Below are 19,475 nucleotides of genomic sequence, written 5' to 3'. Positions count from 1 at the left end.
TAATAGATATGAAATTTTGTTGTTATCACAAAAGTAGGCAGGTCAGGATGGAGAATAAGCACTGTACTTGGTGATTTGTTATCCCTGACAATTTTCAAGATTTCATCTTCTGTAGAAGGATAGAACCAGAGAGTTGGTTGGAAGGGGGATACTAAGAGAGAATCAGGGAAAAAACACAGGCAGTGAATAATCTGGATAAAAAGACTTAAGATTGAGCCTGGTTATGCTACTCTTGGGCTATTCACTTCAAGCTTCTGTATATTATTTTTGTGTTTGTGGAGATTAAAAATAGAGCCTACCTCTTAGGGATGTTGTGAAAATTAAATGAGATATTGAGCTAATCCTTGTAAAAAATTAGCATTGTGCCTTGCACCTGTGTTTTATCAATGTCAGTTGTGGTTATTATAACTGTTGTTCCATTACATGATCTCAGAGATGAAGGTGCTATACTTAGGTTATTAGCAATCAGTGTTAATAAGACTGAAGCCTCAATAGAATAAGTGTGCCCCAAAGCCAGACCATAAGGTTGATTTTTTTTTTAAATGAGTGAAATCAGAGGTAACAAATACACTGAGGGCAGACTATCTCTAAAGAAGTTTGATCGTGTGGGAATAAGAAAAAAAAAGGTGAGCTTATGAAGAAGCAGAGCAGAATTGGAGCCCATTTACACATGACAATGACTCAAGAATATCTGTAAGCTTGCAGAGCAGAGTCTAGGTAAAGAGTGTGTTTGGAAATAAATGAAGGAAGAGATCAGGAGAGGAAGACATGCATACAAATGTAAAGCAATTTCCACACATAACAGATATCCGGGGGAAATGTTTACACATGCAAAGATTCTGTGTACACACACATTCATTCTTGGAAGAGCACTGAGGAAGCAAGTGATGGAAAGCGAATTAGACCAAGTGAAAATTTCAGTAAATTTACTGAGCTCTTTTAAGTGCTACCATATATACTCACTGTTCTTAATGGGCACTCTGAGAAGAATTGAAATGCATTATATATATGATCTATATGCATATAGAGAAACAGAGTACTAAGGACGAGAGAAAGACTATTTCACATGAGTTATTTGCTCTTTTTAGTCAATAGAGCAGGGCAACTAAGGTTTCAAAAGATATAATTCATACTCAATATGAAAATGTAACTGAAGGGAAACTGAATTTCTGAAAATTTGAGATATGAAAACTTTCTGTGGATAGTTGATGATGTCTCTTCTTATTTTATGGGCTCCATTTGGTATTTCAGCAGGAAAATCTTTGTAAAACAGAATATCCATCTTCAGTATATTTGTGTTTCATGTGACCAGCCTGCATCTCTCCCTTCTGGTGACAGCCCCATAGTTTCTGTGTCTGAAACTCCTCTTTTACTCTCAGTCCTGCAGTTCAGATGGGGCTGATCAAATCCCCACCTCCTTGGGTACTCTTGTGATCCAACCTTAGCCAGTCAGAGTCTTAGTTTTGGTGTCCCAAGTTTGGAGAATAAGAAGCAATCCTGCAACTTCTGCTGAAACTTTTGGGAAAGAGGATTTCTTCCTACTGGGATTGTTAAGATGGTTGAATGTAGGCCTTGGGTTATAGTGGCTATGACCAGGACTAAAGCCTTGCTGAGAATGAAGCCTGCACATAATTTTCGATAACATTGTTTGAGCATCTAGATTCAGCCAAGCCTAAAGACTGTCCCTAGACTTTACATAAGAGAGCCAAGTCAGTTTGAACTAAGTTTCTGTCATTCGCACGCAGAAAGCCTTGGCTGTAAGTGACAGCACAGTGTCTGGTCTTCAGACAGTACAAACTCATTGTATTCTTCCTGTCAACCATCTTCCTATTGTGTAGCCCCATTGTCGATCATTTCAACTATATTCTTATCTTTAGCAACCTCGAGTGTCCAACTTGACTTTTGACTCAACTATTTATTTGATATTATCAACCCTGTATGCAAAGATTGAGACAAAAGATTTTTTTTTAAATTCTGTATGCTTTAGAAATACAATTTTCCTTTTGACATTTCTTCAGGAGACTGAGTAGAGAAGTGAATTAATTTTAATTATTTTTACAAGTAAGACTATGTTTTGAATAGAACGATTATTGAGGCAGCACAGTGAGACTGTGGCTTTTCTAAAGGTTAAGCTTGTAAATACATAAATGCGATACAAAGATATTTTGATATAGATGAAAGCAAGATACACTGGGGAAACAAAATAGGAGGCAGTCAGTTGCACAGGGGGAAAGTATCAGAAGAAGTTTCATAGGGCAAAGCATCTGTTTTCCAGCTATTAGGTTGTTTTCTGTGGATGGGTTGGAGCTAGGAAAGCAGAGAGAGATGCTGGTGAACAGATGACGCAGCATGACATGGCAGTACATATTTAAAGTATGTATTGAAAGAAATACTTCAAAAACAGAAAACGAAAACAAAACAAAACAAAATTTAAAAAAAGTAGCCAGGTGTGGTGGTGGGCGCCTGTTATCTCAGTTACTTGGGAGGCTGAGGCAGGAGAATCACTTAAACCCAGGAGGTGGAGGTTGCAGTGAGCTGAGATCGTGCTGGGTGAAAGAGCAAAAACTCCGTCTCAAAAAAAAAAAAAATAAATAAATAAATAAATAAATAAATAAATACTTAATAAGTAAAGTTAAACAGAGTAGCTATAAAAATGCCTTAACTTAACAAATTATGTTTTCAACTGGCTTCAAAAAAATTTGAACATCTAAATTACTTTAAAAATGAAGAAACTTCTTTTTACTCTTTTGATTCAACCAAACAAACTATGAGAGTTTTCATGTACCCAGCATGCGTTGTCTTGTCCCAGGTGGTGAAATTACAAAAGTGGTTGGATTATGAAAGCCATAAGCCACACAAGATTTAAACCTTTGGTAGATCTTGTATGGCTTATGGTTTTCATAATCCAACCACCAGTAGACTATGGAACTACTACGATGTTGGTAATAATTCCAGAAGTAACACACTTGTTTTATGTTATCGTCGTCCACACTCCTGTTCTAAGGAAAAAATATGAAGTATTTAGACCATGAAGAGCATCTTCCCAAAGCAGAAAGACATGATTATACTTGTAAAATTTGTGTATTTATACCTACAAATGTGAGACTCTATACTACTGTACCTGTAGCACACAGCACTATGTCTGACACAAGAGACACTAGATAAATATTTGTTGAATGAATAAATAAATAAACTAATGTGATTTTGTCATTCTTGGAGTTATGCCATGGAACCATTAAATATGCAAATGTGTCTACAATGAACTATTTTAGGTGCTTCTGTAATTAAAGGCGTGTTGGATGCACTTTAAGGAGTCACTTAATGTTGAATTATGCTTAATGATGGGTTGTATTTCAACAAAGTAGTAATATACTTCAGAACGTAGCTTAGTGGTGCCTAGTTGACACTAAATCTCCTGAATAAAATATAAAACGTTCAATAAAGAATACATATGTTGAATTTGCTGACACCCGACATATGGATATCTGGATAGGTCTTGATAGTTTATGGCCTTAAAAAATTTTGCCTAAATGCTTTGCTTAGTATATGCAGAACCAATCAGTACTTTCTTTGTCTTAAAAAAAAAAAAAAAAAAAAAAAAAACAAACAATAGATTTACACGGATACCATGGCTCAGTGATCAAATACTAGGATGTAGGAGTTCAGCGTATAATAGGTATAAATACGTTTTTCAAGAATGACAGTTGGTGACTGTGATGATGTTGGTGAGGATAATAGTAATGGTGATGATGATGGTGATAAGACACTAGTGAATCAATTGCAATCACTGTGCTGTATTCTGAATCTTGTCTTGCAGAGTCAGGAAATGGCACAGACATTAAAATCAATTTTCTTGTTGACTAGTTCCTAGGAAAAAGAGCTCCAGATGAATTTTAACTGTCTAATGACACATTTTTATGGCTAAGGCATTATGAAAACTGCTATCAAGGTACAGGACCAATAAGAAAATGCGTGGTATAGAAAGCCAAATGACTGCATGCCCAATCTGTTACCGGTATCTGGGAAAATTCAGCTTCTGCTTCAGGCTAGTGTCTTGAGGTGTATGAGAATTCCAGGCTCTCTGACTTTAGTTAACCTCTTTCACAGATGAAGCCAAAAAGAAAGAAACATGGATAGTAACTGTTGCAAAGACATATTTCAAAGTCATTAAATGCACATTAATAATCTTCAGAATGTATAATTTTGTAGGTGACAGATACTATTTTTACAGCTGTTCTTTAGAGAAAGAATAAGTTTCTCTTCATTAAAGACTAATGAGTGACATTACATTTAAGTGTTCACATTAGATATGCTTCTTTGAATTTAATGATGGGGCAATGAGGCCTTTAATTAAATACTCAAAAATCTCCACTGGGAGAAACAAAACAAATTTATCTGCAATTTAAAAAAAATAATGGAATCCATCTGTTATATAATCAAATTTTAAATTTTTTAATATTCAGGCATATTGTCATTGTACCTCTGAAAGCTTAGTTCTCGATATTCTAAAACGTATTGGCACAACAAAGTAAGTAATACAGTGATTTGTGCTTTATTGTATTCTTTTTGTTCTGTTTCTGTAACTTGAATATTCACTATGGAGTAATGAAGAATTCCCTGTAACCCTTGGGTTGTTTCTAAGTTACTGTTATGGTCTCAATATCCCACAATAATGGCAAATCTTCAAGCAATAATTGAAAGAAAAATAATTATAAGATTAAAGATTGCTATCTAGAAATTGGATTATAACTAGTTTCCTAAATTATCATCTTCCTAAATTAGTTTTCCCCCATTTTAGACAATAGTATGTCCATTTACCCTATGCTAGAATCTATTATGTATTTATTAAAAATATAAAATGTAATTAAAGTTATTAAATTTTAAAAAATATTAAAATATTAAAATAGAAGCATAATAACGTTACTGGATTTTCATAATAAGTCATACTTAAATGAAATAATTTTCTCATCAGAAAATATTATTGTAAAGATTTTATAGTTTCTGGAAAACCTGGAAGGGAAAAGCAGTAGTTAGATGCAGAATAATTAAGACTACAATACATCAATATATCACCTGGGATATGTACTGAGCACACAGTTTTGTTTTTAGCTCTTGCTTTTGTCTAGTTTGGCTAATGGTCACCATTTCCACAAATATCAAAGAACATAGCAACATGTCATTTTAAAAAATGATAAAGAGTAAAAATGATTTGGAAGGATGAGAAGGAAAAAAAATAGTCCATTTTGATGGACTTATGATAAAATCTTTCATTAGGCAAAAGCTTGAGAAGCCTACTGATGTGGGATTAGATACAATTAGATGAGACTCAAAGCAGATACTACAAAGCTTGTGTGAGGCTGCTAATTATTTGTGGTTGATTTTCGTATTTTTCATGGAGCTCAAATCTAATATACAGGCTACCTTCACTTAACAGTTTTGCTGAGAATTTCTACTAAAAAAGAGGCATTTTTTTCAGCAGACCAACCAATGAAAGGGCTTGGGGGTGGGGGAGAGTACACATTTTCCTGAATTAAGTTGGGAAAAGTAATTTCTGAAGCTTCCATAAATTAGGTACCATTTGAGATAAATAAGGAATCTTGCAGCTCCATGCCTTTGTGAATAAAAAAGAATTATCTTAATATATTTTGATGTTGTATTCTGGGTTGTAAAACATTAAGGATTATTCAAGAGTGAGGCAGTAGTTCACTTAATATCAGATGTAACGTTACCAATCCAACTCTGATTTTAGAATCAGGTCTACCTTTATATGATTTTTACCCAATGCACTATGAAAAACTATTTTGCTCAGATACATTGCAGTAAAGGGAAGATCAATATGAAATAGTCTGTGATAATATTATAAATAATAAATATTATTATTTCACATATATTTATTATATAAAAGTCATATTTTAATTCTAGAAAGTTCATTTGCATTTTTAAAAATCAGTCTTTGTCCATTATCACAGTTTTAAAACCCCAAGATTCTACTCTTCGTTAAACACATATTTCAGTCACAGACCCCATCTGATCTCTGCTGATATCACAGGGATTGGGGAGCAGTGGACCGTTTTACCTCATGGTGGGGATGAAAGTCCAAGCTTTCAGCCTTCTCTGATACCACCCTGGTGATGGTGTAGGGATGGGTGTTGGGGTGATTTCTTACAGTCTGGCAAGAAGACCAACTCCATCTTTGCAGGTGGTGTGTGGGTGGTGTCACAATTTTTTTCCATGGAAAAAATTTTCTATGACTGGAGTAAAGCAGTTAAGGTATAAGTTTTCTGTCTTGTTAAGCTGCCCCTTTCCTGGTTCTCTGGCTAGAGAGAACAAAAACTCTAGGCTTTATGGGTTTTATTTTTTTTTGTCTGCACCTCTTGATGTTTCCAGGTTGCCAGATTCTTCAGCCCAAAGTCTAGAATAGATGAGGCAAAAAGAAAATCCAGAAAACTCGTGTTTGTTCCTTTGGTCTTGAGGCCCCTGTTGCATCTGCCTTCTCTCCACCCTTTGAAGACTCCTATTATTATATATGTAACTAACATGATATTAATTATACTTAGTGAGAGGAATAGGGAGGTGTATATTTATTCCATCTTCCTGGAAGATTGTTTTTAATAAACACTGTAAGTACTCTGGTTGTTGCAAGGAAACAAAACAGGATATATTAATATATTTAGTTTTTTGGCCTGGTGCAATGGCTCACGCCTGTAATTCCAGCACTTTGAGAAGCAGAAGCGGGTGGATCACCTAAGGTCAGGAGTTCGAGACGAGCCTGAACAACATGGTGAAACCCTGTCTGTACTAAAAATACAAAATTAGCTGGGCCTGGTGGCGCATGCCTGTAATCCCAGCTACTTGGGAGGTTGAGGCAGGAGAATTGCTTGAACCTGGGAGGCTGAGGTTGGAGTGAGCCCAGATTATACCATTGCACTACAGCCTGGGCAACAAGAGTGATGCTCTATCTCAAAAAAAAAAAAAGTGTGTGTGTGTGTGTGTATATATATATGTATATATTTAGTTTTTTTCTTACACATACATTTAAAAATGTATTTTAAAATAATATATAACCATTATTTTTCTTTTTAAGTTTGAGGTATATTGTTCTACAGAAATTCCTTAAGCCTCCATATAGCTACAAACTATAGTAGTATGTGTGTGTGTCTGTGTGTGTTGGTGCGTGCACAGACATGCATTTTTATTTGGGGATATTTCCTTTCTTATTATCTTTCTCCCACAGAATTGTTCACAAGTGCTCATGTGAATGTCTTGAATTTTCAAAAAAAAAAAAAAAAGACACTTTGGTACTATCACACGGATCATGAATTATTTTACAATTTCCCTTCTCTTATCAGATTGATTTTCTATGTCATTTCCCTTTTGGCATATATAAGGCATACTCCTTAACTAAAACATTGCCATTTATATTCTCTTTTTTTTCTTTCTATACTTTGCAGTTAGGAATTTTCTAATTACATTTATATTTTCCTAGCAAATTTTTTACATCTAATAATATTTTGTCTAGTTTATCCTGGTAACAAAGAAATATTTTTTTTCACCTAACAAAAATATGGAAAATTAAAACAAATGCTGTGCACGCAATTACTTATGTGCAATAAAAAAGTGAAAAGTGGTTCAGAGTCTGTCCTATAGCAAATCCTGAAACTCTCACGTGTTCAGATTCTCTGACTTGCTGCTTATTTTTTGTAAATAAAGTTTTATTGGGAGACAACTATCCTCATTATTTAAGTATGGTCTATGACTGGTTTCATGCTACCATGGCAGAGTTGAGTAGTTGTGACAGAGACCTCATGGTCCCCAACACCTGGAATACTTACTCTCTGGCCCTTTGTGGAAAACATTTGCAGCTCTCTAGTTTAGAGGATAACAATGACTCAAATCTCTAGAGAAATAATGTGAATGTATGTAATACTCATTTATTCTGAAAGATCTCTATGTCTACATATGGTAATATTGTAAGAATGTGTGCTAAATTTAATATTTAATGCTAGGAGAAGAATGTCAGACTAATATGATGTTATTACATGTAGAGATGGTCTTCGAAGTTGCAAATATGGAATAATAAAAAAATCCTCTCTTGGTATTTTGCTTTGGCTTTTGTGGGAATATATCCCCTTGGGTTTTCTTTTTCCATTCTGACAATCCTTCTCTGTTTCTTTTGCAGGTGTGTCTACTTTTATCAGTCATTATATGTAGTTCCAGAAAGCCCTTGACTTCATCTCAATCCATCTCTTCGGCAGTCTTGCCCATATGAACAACTTTATTTAACATTTACTCATGTGACAGCCAATATCTCTAGCACAGACTTCTGCTTTCAGATCCATGCTTGTATATTCACTTGCCTACTAGACTTGACTTGACTGTCTGTAAGGCCAAAAAAAATCTAGCAAATTCAAGACTGATCTTACCAGCCCTAATCTCCTCTGCTTCCATTGTTCTCTGTCTCTGAATGGTTCCACCATCTGCCACATTGAGCAAGCCAAAAACCACAGAGTCATCTTTTGTCTTTAGTCTTCTTCAGTTTCACTATATTTGTTATGCTATTGATTTTTATTTGTTTTAATCTGGCTTTGGTGTTCTTTGTCAAAATAAGTATTCTTTTTTATACATTCTAGAAATTTCACTGCAATTATCTCTTCAAATATTTTTCTTTTCCTTTCTTCTCTATTTTCTGTTTGGTATCTCTACTTATTCTGTTCTTTGTCTTTGTCATATTTTCCATTCCACATTCTTCCTTTGATCCATGTAGATCTGCTGATATATTTTCTAGTTCAAAATCCTCTCTTCTACAATGTATAATAGCTGTTTGAAAACATTAAATTTTTAATTGAATTTTTTTAATTTTAGAAGTTATATTTCATTCATTTTAAAATCTGTTATTTCTCCATGATGATCTATTGTTTTGCCATGATTTTGAGTCTGTAACCTATAATTTTGTTTTGTCTTATTTTTTTTAATTTTTAATTTTTAAGTTTTTTTTCTTTTCTTTTCTTTTTTTGAGTCAGAGTCTCTCTTTGTTGCCTAGGCTGGAGTACAGTGGCACAACCTCGGCTCACTGCAACCTTTGCCTCCTGGTTTCGAGTGATTCTCCTGCCTCAGCTTTTCTAGTAGCTGATATTACAGGTGCCCACCACCACGCCTGGCTATTTTTTGTACTTTTAGTAGAAATGGGGTTACACCATATTGGCCAGGCTGGTCTCGAACTCCTGACCTCAGCCTGTAATTTATAATTTTAAACATTCTCATTTTACTGTCTTTTCCAAATTTTTCTGTTATTTAAGTTCTTTTCTGAGCTACTTTTCCTTTCATGAGTCTATCAGGAAGTCTTTCTTCTTTATTGGCTCTTGGACAGTTTTAAAAAAATTTTTTAGATGTTTGTGTTGTACATTTACCCAACATTTTTCATCTGTTTGTATTTTTAGAGATGGGGTATTACTGTGTTGCCCAGGCTAGACTCAAACTTGTGGACTCAATAAATCCTCTTGGCTTAGTTTCCAGAGTAGCTGGAATTACTGGCATGAATCACAGTGCCTGACATATTTGCTGAACATTTTAATATGTTTGTAGTGATGGGCATTATCAGCTTAGCTCAATTTCCATGTTGAAATCAACTAAGTTATCTTTTCATAAACAATCGTGGTAATATTATCCCTCTGTTAAAATACTCTAATAGCTTTGCTATACTCTTTAGATAATGCTAAAATTTTTACTCTAACTGGAAACGTTTGGCTATTTCAATCTCTCAAGCCCTACCTTGTAAAATTCTTCCCCTTACTTTCTCTGCTTCAGCCACTCTGGCCTTGCTTTATTGACCATATGCTCTTGCATTATATTCTCCACATGTGCTGTGCCTTCTGTGTCTAGAACATTCTTTCTGGTCTTCACTAATCAAGTTTATTGATTTCACTACCCAAATCTCAGTTTAAAGGCTGCTCCTTGAAGAAGTCTTCTCTGACCCTCAGTTATTGCTTAGGATTCTTTGCTCATGTGATTATACTTTTTTTCTTCAGACCCTTTATTATAGTTTGTAATTATGTCATCGGCAGTGTGATAATTAGTTTAATAACCACTTCCACCCCCATAGACTATAAGCTCCTTGAGAGCAAAGGAGAAAGGGCACTATTTGTTTGCTTTTAGACTCAGGGGGACTCCCTCTGTTGCCCAGGCTGATCTCTTAACTCCTGGCCTCAAGTGATCCTGTCGCCTTAGCCTCCTGTGTAGCTGGGACTATAGGCATGTGCCCATCATCACTGTTTATTTTGATTGATGATTTAGCACCAGAGTCCAGCATCCATTAGGTTCTTACCAAAATTTGTTAGGAAATTGTTTGATTCTATCATATTGGTTGAGGGAAGATTCCTTTTGTACTGAGTTAATATTTATTAGGTGTGCATAATCGTAAATTCATTAATCTAAATATATCAAAATTAAAGCTATCATATTTGATTCCGAATTTGGCCAAGATTATAACAATTTGATAAAATTCATGTTTATTTCACATTACCCTTGGCACAAATTGGAAAAAAAAATGAGAAAGTAAGAGTGCTATTTAATGAGAATATTTAGAAAAGAAGAGTTCACCCCATTAGACAGAACCAAAGTATATTATCACATAGATATAGCACCAATGGATTCACAGACCATCTGTTCTGCCATCTAAAACTAATTAAATTTAAAAAAATTTGAGCAATTAAGAAACAACTATCAGCCTAAAGTCTGAATCAAGAATGATTTGATAATAAAAACTATAGCTATTACAAATACACTTAACTAGGAAGTACCTGAGTAAAAGTCTACAAGTCATTACAGTAGTATTGAAAGACTGAAATACAGTGCATGAATATTAGTGGAAAAATTAGCAAGGGGTAACTGTTACCTGTAGCACTGGAGCACTCTATTAGTCTAATGAATTTATCCTATCTAAGAAACAACAGCACTCAATTTTAATGGTTTTAGAAAAACTCATAATATACTTTTGAACTATTAAATACCAATATATTTAACTGCAAAGTAGAAAAGCAAAGACATTTCTTTATTACGTATTGGATACCTAGTTTTAATTCTTGGTATAATCTTCAATATATCTATGTTGATTATTTGGTTTTCAGTGAAATAACAGAACTGTTGAAACTTCTGCTTATGCTGTGTAGGTGTGGAGATAAAGTACTTTTCATTTAGCATTATATATATATATATTTCTTTTTTTGAGATGGAATCTTGCTCTGTGCCTAGGCTGGAATGCAGTGGAGGGATCTCGGCTCGCTGCAACCTCCGCCTCCCAGGTTCAGGTGATTCTTGTGCCTCAACCTCCCAAGTAGCTGGGATTACAGGAGTGTTCCACCATGCCTGGCCAAGCAGAGTACTTGCATTAACACATTGTTAACAATGCTTGCAGTGTTAACAGCTCACAAAGCATTTACACATATACGTATGTATCATTTGACCCTTCTAAAACCCGTTAAGTTAGTCAAGAGGATGGGATTGGCCTTATTAGATAGAGGAAGAAATGGAGACTTTGATCGGATAATGGGTTCAAGGTTACATAGATGGATCTTAACTTAGTTATTCTAACTCTTAAATTCCTACCCTTCTTACCTCATTATGCATTTTCTGTTTGTCAGATAATTAACATCTTTATATGCTTAATCTTGATAGTAAATAATACTCATTTGGGGAATATTATGTAAAGATTTTTTTCTATTAGAACAAATTACATTAAATCTCTTTGCCAACCAGTAGATAGCTGAGCATATGTTTTCACAAATTCTTGAAGTACTAGTCATATTGTTCTTACATGTGGTAACAGCAATAAAAATCTAGTTTAAAGGCAGAAAGTCTTCACTGTAGGAGATGTATAATTACATGTCTCTGAGAATGTAGTATACGAACACAAATAAGAATAGAAAAGTCCTAACCACTCTCCTGAAACTCATCAACATTTTTCAGAGTATGACTGGATCACTGCTTTAGTATCATTTGTCTGTACTCATTGCAAACAAAAACTCTCTGGTCCTATTCAGCCTATACCTGCAGAGGCAATGCCTGGGGATCTGAATATTCTTATGAGCTCCTCCTGAGAAAATTATTCACAATTCGGTTTTAGAACCACTACCTTGGTGAATCTTTAAATATGTGGAAGATAATTCGAAAGTGGAATGAAATCAAGTGTTTTGACATAATGAGCTTTAAAAAAATCAATAAGCAAGTAACATGAGTTTTTACCATCTTAATTTAGTAAACAAAAATATCAAGTTCCAGTCAGTATTATTCTAGGCAATGTAACAAACAAAAGTATCTTAAATCCATGCAAAAGTTGATTTTTAGAAATTTATATTCAGAATAAAGTTGTTAGCATAATTCCTTTTACTCAGTATTTGACCCTGAAAACAAACAGAACTTTTATGGCTCACATCAACCCAGAATGGGAAGAATCAACAATGATGTTATATTATGGCATGGACAATTGTCTTCTCTGTGTTTATAACTAAACCATAGGCTCCAGTTTAAAATGGCATCTGGCTAGTTGTCCCTAAGGCAGTCTCTACCAGCTTCCCTCTAAAATAGCTATTAAGACACAGGAAAACTCAAAACATCACAAAAAATTAAGACTGACAGAGCCTATTGCTAGAAAATGGGAGGAATTTCCACTAACTATAAGCTGATGGAATTGGATTGAGAGAAAAAAAAAATGGAGGTTTCATGAAAGAGAATAACCTCATATTACTGAAAAAAGATAGGAAGGCACTTTGTTTTCCATAGGTCCCCATTCTCTTCTTTGATGCCTTTTCTTTTTCTTTCCTACGCAGTCTGCTCCCTGTACCTAAATCCTAGGATCTTAGAGAGCCACCATCCCTTTTCTCTCTTATGATAACATATAGTTGTTGCTTTTATATGTAATCCCAGTCTCCTTTCCTGTAGCAAGGAAGTAGAAAAGATGCGGGAACAATACATGCAGTAGATTTTCCTGAACTGTTTTGATTTACAGGGTAAGACCTCCAGAGTGTGGGAGGAAAGACACCTCTTTTAATTCCAACAGAAAAGACCGTTGGAATTGGGCCAAGAACTGTGCACGTCCATTTACTTTTCAAATATAGACCTGAGAAGAGGATTAAATTTATAATCAAATGGACAATAGCTAGGGCCAAGGGCATCCTGCTAATTGGTAAATGCTGTAAATGGGATGGATCTTCACTTATACAAGAAAGAAAATAAAACAACATGTGTCTGATTAAAATTTAATTGCCATACAGGGAAAGGGAAACTAGAAAATCATTTTGAAGGATCATTTAAAAAGCATTTAAAACAATGATTTATTAAAGAAACCAGAAGAAAATGTTAAAATATTTCACCTTGAGTTTAACACTATATGCAACAAAAGATGGTGTCTATGCATACATGAGCAGCAAGTATGGAGAACAAATGGGATCAGATACAAAACAAAAGGAGAATGGACTGACAATAAAACAAGACATATAGACTAAAGGCAGAGAAGATAAAAAGCTGATCAAGGTAAGATAGTAGATACAGTAAATTACATTGCAAAAGCATAATTAAAATTTGCATTGGAGGCAGTAAAGATAAAAACTACTATTGCAGCAAATAAAACCATTCATGTGTGGCACAAAATTGAGATGTCATTCCTGAAAACAAAGGAGAAAGACAAAGTGATTAAAAAGAAACACTCTTCCAGAAAAAGTGAAGTATATGGCAGTTGGAGAATGGAAATCTAAAATGAATATCTGGGGTTTTCACAAAGAAGAAACCAGAACAATTGGAATGAAAGTTATCATTTAACAAAGAAACAACTGATTAAATCTTCCACAATTGATTAAACTATGAACCTAAAAATAAAAATGCTCCAGAGTATCTCCAGAAAGTAAAATTAGAAGGACCTAACCAGGGCAAGAATCTAATTAGGAAAATTAATGTAAGCATTCTTAAAAGCATTCAGGCAAAGAAGCAGGTTACCAATAGATGAACAACTTGAACTGGCCTCAGACTTCTCCACTGCAATATTAATTTGTTGCAGGAAGTCAGGGACCCCGAATGGAGGGACCGGCTGAAGCCGCGGCAGAAGAAGGTAAATTGTGAAGATTTCATGGACATTTATTAGTTCCCCAAATTAATACTTTTATAATTTCTTACACCTGTCTTTACTGTAATCTCTGAACATAAATTGTGAAGATTTCATGGACACTTATCACTTCCCCAGTGAATACCCCTGTGTTTTCCTATGCCTGTCTTTAATCTCTTAATCCCGTCATCATCTTTGTAAACTGAGGTGGATGAATGTCACCTCAGGACCCTGTGATTGTGTCAACTGCACAAATTGTTTGTAGAGCGTGTGTGCTTGAACAATATGAAATCTGGGCATCTTAAAAAAAGAACAGGATAACAGCGATGTTCAGGGAACAAGAGAGGTAACTTTGAACTGGCCGCCGGTGAGCTGGACGGAACAGAGCTATATTCCTCATCTTTCATAAGCAAATAGGAGAAATATCGCTGAATTCTTTTTCTCAGCAAGGAGCATCCCTGAGAAAGAGAATGCGCCCTGAAGGTAGGCCTATAGACGGCCCCTTTTAAGGCGTCCAGGCTTTTATGGTTGAAGCTCAAGGGATGAAATAAGCCCTGGTCTCCTATAGTGCTCCCAGGATTACTAGGATGGGAAAATTCTCACCTAATAAATTGTGGTCAGACAGGTTACCTGCTCTCAAACACTGTTTCCTGATAAGATGTCATCAATGACAATGCGTGCCTGATACTTCATTAGCAATTTTAATTTCTCCTCATCCGGTGGTCCTGTTTTCTCACCCTGCCTCCATTTGCTTTGTGATATTTTATTACCTTGTGAAGTATTTGATCTCTGTGACCCACACCCTGTTCATGCACTCCCTCCCCTTTTGAAAATCGCTAATAAAAACTTGGTGATTTTATGGCTCGGGGAACATCACGGATCCTGCCGACATGTGATGTCTCCCCCGGACACCCAGCTTTAAACTTCTCTTGTGCTCTTTCCCTTTATTTCTCAACCCAGCCGAGACACTTGGGAAATAGAAAAGAACCCATGTTAAACATCGGGACCGGGTTCTCCCAATATTAATTGATTGAAGACAATTGAACAATATTCTTAGAATTTTGATGTGGTGAATTTGAGACCTAAAATTTGTAAGCCCAATATTCCTCCATGTATGAAGGCAACAGGGGGACAGTCTCAGATATGAAAGTACTTAAAAATGTATGCTGTGTATATGTCTAACTTTAAAATAAATTTAAATCATAAAACAGCTGAGAAATGAGTAAAATTTTAGAACTCTAAAATGAGGAAAATTACAGTCTAAGAGATTTAATGAATTTTGAAATTATTTAAATAATTGTTTCAAATGTTCTCTCAAAACTAGTAGATGAAATGAAAATTTTAATGTAATAATTTAGGCCTAAAACCACATCTCAGATGAACAGGAGTAGGTTTTAAGCAGGCAAAGAAATACAAGTTTGCTGAATTGGTTGCCTTTTGTTAATAGATAATAAAGAATATAGTGAAATAATTTCATGACATAAAGATTGATTATTAGAGGTTGTCATGAATACAAACAGCAACTATTTAAAATTTTAAAACTGGAGAAGTTACTTCCAAATCCCTAAAGATTAGCAAGTTTTTTTCTATAGAAAAAGACAGAAACAGGCAAATTCCAGAATATATTAAAAAAAGTCACTTATGAAAATAAGTACGAAAGGATTAAACTCTTCTATTAGAAGATAAATACAACTGGATTTGGCTTGCAATCCCATATATAAGTATATAAACCACAATAGAGAAAAATAATGAAGATACAATTATGATAAAGTATTAAAAATTAAAGAATAAAAACAAATTGCCTAGCAACACACACAAAAACAAGGTGGTGGTAAACTATTTCAAATAAAGTAGAATTCGAAAGCATTAGATGAGATGAAAAAAGATAAATAAACTTCTGAAAAATCTATAGAAAAGAAAAAAGAATAAAAATGTAAATAAAAATAAATCTAAATTGACAAGAAATAATAAAATAAACCTTGTCCCACCAAGTGTTAAAGCATTCTGTATTTCAATGAACAGAAGAATCATTGATTGTAATATAAACCATTGTTTTATCAACCACTGAAAAGAAAAAAAAAACTTGTAATTTTCTGTCATGCTAAGAATCATTCCCTTTCAGAAAATGTTAGCATATGAAAAATTGTGTATCTTAGAGTTGATGAAATACAGTTTTATAAAGCTTTCATAATTAAAATAGGATTGTGCTAGGCACAAATTATAAAAACAGAAATGCAAAGGAGCATAAATGAAATGTGTTTATATGAATATGACCTTATAAACTATATAAGATTTTAATTCATAATATTACATCCTAAAGCAAGTATAACAAACTAACTGGAAATATATAGAATACTCAATAAATGGTGGGAAGGAAAATTATACATTTTGATAAAACTGTCAAGTTAATGTTCACTGGACGGATGTATTTGGCAAGATATTAAAATGATATAATAAAGAACAAACACATGAACATTTAAATGACCTTGGATGGTTAGATTAATTACTAAAACACTGGGGGAAAATAACAAAGAAAAAATAGAGGTATTTAACTCTGTGAAAATTTAAGATTTTTGAACATTACAAACAATTAAAAGCTAAAAATTAGGTTGACCCATATTATATCACTTTTTTTTGCAAGTCAGCATGGTCGCTTATTGGCAAACTATAAGTAAGTTGGAAGAAAATTTAAAGAATATGAAAATTAAAGGTTTAATTTCTTGGATTGATTTTTAAAAATTTTAAAATTAGGATAAATACAGTAATACCCAATGGAAAAAATAATTTGAAAATAATGGAAAAATATTGAAAGACAATAAAGAGTAATTTTTGGAAGAAATGGAAATGGCCAAGAAACATAAAGACATTTCAACTTAACATATATTTCAGATAAAAAATAATTAGAAGTGAATACACCAAAATGTTAATTGTGATTATTTCTGGGTTTGGGAAATATGGATGATTTTAATTTTTGAGTTTATATTTTGTTTTGCTTGTACTCTTCTTTATTTTAAAAATATTCTTAAATGAACAAGACTTCTTCTTGAACATCGGCAATATACATATACGGTCATGTATTGCATAGTACTGTTTTGGTCAATGATGGGCAGCATGTATCATGGTAGTCTCCTAAGATTATAATGGGGCTGAAAAATGCCTATTGCCTAGTGACATTATAGCTGTCCTATAATGTCACAACACAACACATTACTGACATGTGTGTGGTGATGCTGTTTACAAACCTACTGTGCTGCCAGTCATATAAAAACAGCACATACAATTAGGTGCAGTACATCATTCTTGATATGATAATAAATGACTAAGTTACTGGTTTAGGTATTTACTATACTATATATTTTAACCTTATTTTAGAGTATACTCTTTCTACTTACAAAAAAAATAGATAAGGTAAGTGTAAAACAGTCTCAAGCAGGTCCTCAGGAGGTATTCCTGAAGAAGGCATTGCTATAATAGGAGATGACAGCTCCATATATGTTACTGTTCCTGAAGACCTTCCAGTGGGACAGGATGTAGAAGTGGAAGACATTGAATTTGATGATCCTGACCCTGTGTAGGCCTAGGCCAGTGTGTGTTTGTGTTCTAGTTTTTAACCCAAAAGTTTAAAAAGTATAAAGGAAAAATTAAAAAATTTAAAAATAGGAAAATGCTTATAGAGTAAGGATTATAAAGAAAGAATATTTTTGTACAGTTGTACGGAATGCTTGTTCTAAGCTAAGTGTTTTACAAAAGAGTCAAAAAATTAAAAACATTCAAAAGTTTATAAAGTCGAAAAATTACAGTAAGCTAAGGTTAATTTATTATGGAAGAAAGAAAAATATTTTAGAAATAAACTTGGTGCAGACTAGTGCACAGTGTTCATAAAGTCTGCAAGGGTGCATCATAACGTCCCAGGCTTCGCATTCACTCAGCACTCATTCAGTCTCCCGGAGCAACCTCCATTCCTGCATGCTTTATTCTTGGTAAGTGCCCTGTACATGTGTACCATCTAAAAAATCTTTTATACTATATTGTTACTGTACGTTTTCTATCTTTAGATGTGTTTAGATATATAGATACTTACCATTGTGTTACAGTTGCCTACAGTATTTAGTCCAGTAACATGCTGTACAGGTTTGCAGCCTAAGAACCATGGGCCTACACCATACAGCCTAGGTGTGCATAGCCTATACCAACCAGATTTATGTAAGTATTGTTCATTCAATGACAAAATTGTCTAATGAGGCCTTTCTCAAAAAGTATCCTCATTGTTAGGCAATGTATGACTGTATATGTGTATGCATATGTATATTCATATGTATGTGTGTGTGTGTATATATATATTTTATATATATAATGATTGGGATAGCAGCAGATAGTAACTCATCACAAATAACAGAATAAGAGAAAATGAGCCTGACTGTTGAACGTTTCTGTTGGCTGGAGTTGGGATGGAGGGGCAAAAAGCCACTTTCCTCTTTGAACTCTATCAGCATAGTGTATGTTCTACAGGTGAGGTTGGCTGTGGGGGACTTGACATCACTTTTACCTTAGTAACACTGAAGGCCTCAACGCACCATAAGTGAAGATGTCTAAAGAAAAAAAAATGAGTGAGATTGTTTGCCTAATGTGAGGGTTCAGGCCCTTTAATATCACTGGCAGCCTCTGTTTTTGTGTGTGTCTTTCACACTACCTCTTATGTGGTTAATTTAAAGCAACAAAAGCATACTCTGGTCATTAACATTTTACATAGGAAAATGAAACTCATAGTAAAGAAATTGAGATGCTGAAATTGCTAATACATCACAACTCCTAGTAATTCCTGTTACTTTCAATTGTGTATATTAGTAGGACTCCAAAAATTGAAATGACATCTAGATCAGTGGTCCTCAACGTGTCGTCCCCGAAGCAGCAGCAGCATCACATGGGGATTTGTTAGAAACACATTCTCATCCCCCACCCACAGCTACTGAGTCAGAAACTCTAGGATTGGAGTCCAGGGATTAGTGTTTTTTAAGACTTCCTGGTGACTTTCCCCCTTTTTTTTACACATTGAAGGAACAGGCTTATTTTTAGCAAATAAGTTATCTGGAATTTTATATGATACTGTATATAACGTATTTGATGATATATATATATCACCAAATATATTTATATAACACACACACACACATATATATATAAAACCAAAGTAAGAGGAATATCAGATTTCATTTAATTATCCAAAGCAGCAAATTATATCTCAAAAGCAAGAGTATTTTCCAGGGCCCTTACCCATTAGGTGTTTCTTGTGCCTTAAAAGCTTCAGCTTGTCACTTCACAATTTATGCTCACTTACTAAGGACCCTCAGATATCCTATAGTAAAGAAGCTTTATTTGAACAAAATAG

The sequence above is a fragment of the Macaca fascicularis genome, chromosome 2 (assembly GCF_037993035.2).
Source record: "Macaca fascicularis isolate 582-1 chromosome 2, T2T-MFA8v1.1".
NCBI classification, from domain to species: domain Eukaryota; kingdom Metazoa; phylum Chordata; class Mammalia; order Primates; family Cercopithecidae; genus Macaca; species Macaca fascicularis.
The sequence above is the reverse complement of the archived record's forward strand: the minus strand, read 5'-3'. Positions refer to the sequence as shown.